General features: G+C 43.5%; 1 long non-coding RNA gene across 1 annotated transcript; it reads right to left on the bottom strand.

Moving 5' to 3' along the window:
* Nucleotides 1–813: 813 nt before the first annotated feature.
* Nucleotides 814–3865, bottom strand: LOC118013646. The gene is made up of 3 exons (XR_004680081.1): nucleotides 3121–3865; nucleotides 2470–2611; nucleotides 814–1605 (listed from the first exon to the last, which is right to left on the bottom strand). It is a non-coding gene; the product is annotated as an uncharacterized LOC118013646 (long non-coding RNA).
* Nucleotides 3866–5611: the final 1746 nt, after the last annotated feature.

Here is a 5611-nt window from a genome sequence, read left to right on the forward strand (position 1 = left end):
GCTGTGCCAGGACATCATCTTCAAAGACAGATTATTGCATTTTGCACTTCCTACCACAAGGAATGAAGTAGAATTCTTTCAGGTCCTAGGGAAGCACGTTCCACACTTAGGAACATGGCTTTGACCCACATACAGAGAGATGAAAAAAGCTGTCAGTTCTGAGTGAGGCCTGGAGTAGGAGAAGGCTCTTCAGAAGGTCCAGGGTGGTATTAACTGTCTTGCCACTTGGACCATGCTTCTGTGGTTCCAGAAGTATCAGTGATGGGAAAAGATGTCAAGTGCGGTTTGTGGGAGAATTGCATTACAGCATCCTCGAATGCTGGATGTCACCATCTGTTGAAAAGAATTATATATATATATATATATAATTCTTATCATGCTTCTCAGCCCTGGTTGAGCTGAGGTCTGACCATGAGACACCAGGTGACTCTGCGGCTGGATCTTCCCATCATGAGTTGTATCCTGTCAGACTCAGCAGACCATGATGTCAGTGGATGAAACAGCAGTCCACTGTGGGATGGAAGGGGCACCTCTAAAATTGGGAGTGGGTAGGACCAGGGGGCAAGAGCAAGCTGCATAAGCAGACAGCCTGGACTTCCACTGGTAATCACCATAGTTGTACCAGCCCACCTTCCTCAGCTTCCATCTCCAGTTCTGTGGGGATTCCTGAAGGAGGAAGAAAAAGTCCAAGCTTGGTTTATAAAAGGACCCATCTGGTGACTGGATCAAACCTGAAAATGGACTACAAGCACCGTGCAGCCTCACTCGGGTTGGCAAGAGAAAATCCTCTTAGCAAGGGAATATTGAACAGTGCACCTGTTCACACACTTTGGGCTGAAAGAGAGTGACCCCATGTTCAAATCTGAAGGATTCACGGGCAGTGGTGAATGACTGACCAGATGGAAAGAGGCCAGGGAGGAAACAGACTGGCATTTTGAGGACAGAGAAACCTTGGGTAGACATACATAAGAAAATAATGGAGTAGGTATAAAATGTTATCTTTCAAACATTTGTCAACATCTACCAGAGAGCATCCACCACAGAAGCAGCACATAACCGAGTTCACCAAATGACTGCATGTGAAGAGCACGTGAGCAATATGAACACAGGGACAGAGATGGGGGTGATACATGGGCTCAACAGCACAAATTCCTACTCAGAAAGGCTGATCTAGCTCCTGCTGCTGCTGAAGGCTCAAACTCACAGCGACAGAGACCCACACTCAACCCCCAGGATGGCACTATTTCTCCAAGGTACCATTTGGCCACGTGATGACAAGTAGACTTCACTGGGTCCTGGATATACTAAAAGGCCAACAGTTCCTCCTCACAGGGACCCTTCTTTCCTGTATCGGTTTGCCCTTTTTGTTCACAGAGCCTCAGCCTGCACCCCTCTCTTACAGAGTGTCCAAGCGCGGGACCCATTCCACAGTGTACTTGGTGAGGGCGCAAGAATGTGGGATGCAATGGTCATATTACATACCGTACCACCGGAAGCAGCTGGTCTCGTAGAATGCTGGAATGGCCTACTGAGGCACGGTTGTAGCTCCAGCTCCAGCAGAGAGGCTATAATTTTGAGCAAGGGTTGGCAAATCCAGCCTGCCACCTGTTTTTGTAAATAAAAGTTGTATTGGAACACTGCCATCCTTATTCGCTCACATATTGTCTATGGCTGCTTTCGCACGACAAGGGCAGACTTGAGTTGTTCTCACTGAAACCATATGGTCCACAAATTCTAAAATAATTACTATCTGCTCTTTACAGAAAAAGTTCGCCAACCCCTGTTCTCAAGGATATACTGCCATCAGCCAGGACACAGTATATTCTGTGTCCCCAGTGGGAAGAATATGTAGTTCCAGGAACCAAGGAGTTGAAGCATGAGTGGTCTCCCTGTCACATCTAATGATTTACTGGACTTTGTGTTTCATATCCCTGAAACTCTGGGTTTTGGTCCTGGTCCTCAAAATGGCACATTTTTTAGGGGACACAACCTGAACCCCACTAAATTATAAACCAAAGTGCTACCCTATAGAAAAGTGTATCTGAGTGGCATAGGGAACAGAATGTCACAGACAGAGAGATGAATAATCCAAATTACTCACTAAAAAGTGGACCCGATACCCCCATCACCCTGGAAGGAATGTGGTCAAAAGCCCCTCCTGGTTCTGCCTCAATTGTGGACACGGTCTTCAAGGTCATGGCTTTCACAAAGAAACCTACATCCAGTAATGGAGCAAAGCAATGGTATAAGTAATGGCCATTTGGGTCTGATGTAGCTAATGGTGTGCTGGAGACGGGCGTATTTCTTCCCCCCTCCCTACTTAGTGACATCAAGTTGAGAGCTTGAACTCAGGCCTGATAGGGGAATTTACATAATGTAAATTGGCCAACACTACAAATCAGGACTTTTTTTTCCTCCAGACAGCCGTTATTAAATATTTATCGCACAACCCTGTTGAGTAATACTCACCCCACAAGTCACTGCCAGAGTGGTTGAGGCTTGGTTGGGCCAGAGTCCTGCCCAACCCTGCTTCATCCCCCTTCCTTTCAAAGTATTGATCCCTAATAAACAAGCTAAATTCCATCTTGTGTTTGCTTCCAGAGGACCCAGCCTGCAACATAAGATTTTATAGTATAAATAGTACTATTATTAATCTTGGCATACACACAGTACTTGCCATTGTTAAAAGACTTTGTATTTATTTTAAGTGATATTATATATAACAGAGCTCTGAGCCAGGCTTCTGAACACCTCAATGATAGAATTTTAATTCTTGACACCCTGAGAAAACCAAATGGTAAACAAAGAATAGCTAAGTTTAAGACAAGAAATTTTGTGTTATTTCTGAAGGGCACATTCATATGAAAATAGGGGTATTAGAACCAAATATCACAGGGAGACTGTTACGGCACAATTAAAGACTCATGATCAGCATTTTCATTTGAAATAGTCTGATGGAAATTCTCCCAGTATTGTGACTCAATCACCTCCACATATAAAAAGAGCTGCAACAAGGCCTTCTTAACCATATTTTGAGATCTTAAAATATTAATGTAATTATTTGCTCACATGACCCACAAAACATTCAATAAAATATTGGATAAAAATTTCCCAACTAACCTTAAGCCTGAAAGTATCCTCTTTCGTGGGTACAGTCAGTAATTCTTGATGATTTGGTGGGGGACCAGGAATGTAGATGTATGCATGCCAAAAGGAGCCAGTCCCAATCTAGATATGGCCTAGCAAATTAAGGGGGGAAAAATGCCGGTGCAAGACCTTAGGCCCAAAACATGACAAAGGTGTGTCCCTAAGTCCTAGATTAATGCTGTAGCACTAACACACACACACACATACACACATGCACAAGCATTGTCTCAAGGATCCGTCTAGATGTTTCCCCCAGAACATGTGTTATTACTTTATGTATTTTCTGTGGCTTTCCCATTTTAGGGAATGTACCATAACTCCTCACCCATACTCTTGAACATGGTATTTTGACTCATCTCTGGCTTTCTAAAATGCCCTTGCCCTCCTAAAATGGATACCACTTTCCCTTTGATGCCCATCCCAGAAATATGGGTCCACCCCTACTCCTGCCCAGGATTTAGATGTTAGCTTTGGGCAGCAGATAGAGGCCAGCTTAATCCACTTCCAGAGCCAGATCCTGAAACCATGGTCTGACAGGCTCTTCTAGCCCTCCCACAGCCCTCTTTACTATCCTAGCTCTCCAGAGGGAAGTAACCAGAAAGTCACTAACTCTTGATGTCTTTGGGGAACAGGAATGATGGCAGCACTCCTGGAACAAGAGAGAAAGTTATATTTGTAACAAGTTGTGGAATTGTACCCATCAGAATTACAGTATGGCTGATTCTTAGGATGAAACTGTCATAGTGACGATCAGACCCTATTCCCCAAAGGGCTGTTCCCAGTAGGGGAAGCCATGTGTCAATGCAGTGCCTTTGAAGGTGTGGCTTGGAGTTGGAAAAGTGGACAGGAAGGCACAGTTTCGACGAGACGGTGGGGGTGGAGGAATGGGAGAGAGAATAGGGAGAGAAAGAAAGCTTTTGGAGGAAGACGATATGTTTAAGGAGAAATATAAAGGAATATTTCTGTTTTCTGCACTGTGGAGTGACCTGCATGACACTTTTACAGAGATCTAGAGTAAAAATTTATATTATTCTTCAAGGTTTCTGGAGGCAGATTATCGTTTCCTTAAATGTTGCTAGGAGGCAGTTAGGCATATATAGGATATATAGAGAAAAATAGGGCACCTGGGTGGCTCAGTTGGTTAAGCGACTGCCTTCGCTCAGGTCATGATCCTGGAGTCCCAGGATCGAGTCCTGCATCCATCGGGCTCCCTGCTCAGCAGGGGGTTCTGCTTCTCCCTCTGACCCTCCTCCCTCTCATGCTCTCTGTCTCTCATTCTCTCTCTCGCAAATAAATAAAATCTTAAAATATATATATATATATATATATATATAGCCTACATCTACTTCTTCCCCCTTGACAATATATATTTCAACGACATCAGCTGGAGTCGAAAGCCAAGTAGACGAAGATCCAGCCCACACACGGAGGGCGCTCAGTGACTTCAAAATGCTTTACATTTTAATGAGATGGTACATTGCATATACAAAGCTGGCCCTTGTGTCTGACTCATAATCAGGGCCCAATAAGGGTTTATCCCCTTTTCCCTACCCTTCTCTTTTTCAAATGGCAAATATTAGAATGTGACTTTTTTCAACCAACAGTTCATCAAAATTTCTTAGCTGGGAAACTAGAAATCACACAGAAAAAGAAACAAAAAGGCTACGATGTCAGTCCTGAAGCATTAACCACCCACTGGCTTCCAGCCCATCAGGCACAGTGAGGGATCAGTGTGTCCTAAAACCCGAAAACCCTTTGCTTATGCTGATCCTAGGAGACATCCCAAGGATACCGCCTTCAATTTCTCATTAGCGATCTCGATCTTTTACTCCGTATCTTTTACTTTTTTTACATTCTCATTTCTCTCTTCCACCTTCCTTAGGCACCCGGCGCCACTACCCCTACTTCTTGGGGAATTATAGGAACTACTCTTATTTATTTACATCTTAGAGTAGGGATGACAATGGGTCATCATCCCACTTGTCAACTATGATCAATTCATGTGGCTGCCTAAAGACTGCCTCAGAATCCCTCTCGACACAGAACTGCGCAGGGTGTGGGGGTGTATGCTGTGATCAGTCGGTGCATTAGTGATGGCTATGATGGGTTAGGAGCTCAAGCGGTACCATTGTGCAGCTTATGTGTCAAATCTGCCTTTGTGTAATTTTAAGTCAATATTTAGCCATTATCCCAACTTCACCAGAATACTTGCATTTAAAAAAATTTTATTATCACATATTTTAAATATCTACCAAAACAAAAGAATAATGAACTTTATTAATCCATGACCCACATCCATCACATATCAATACGTGGCCAGCCATCTTTAAGTTATACATCCAACTACCACCTCCCCCTACCTCAGGATTATTTTGAAATAAATACCAGAAATTAGAGTATTTCATCTGACAATATTTCAGTATATATCTCTAAAGAGACAAGAACTCTTTTAATACTTGCATTG

This window comes from Mirounga leonina, unplaced genomic scaffold (genome assembly GCF_011800145.1).
Source record: "Mirounga leonina isolate KUSES-001 unplaced genomic scaffold, KU_Mleo_1.0 Mir_154, whole genome shotgun sequence".
Classification (NCBI taxonomy): Eukaryota; Metazoa; Chordata; class Mammalia; order Carnivora; family Phocidae; genus Mirounga; species Mirounga leonina.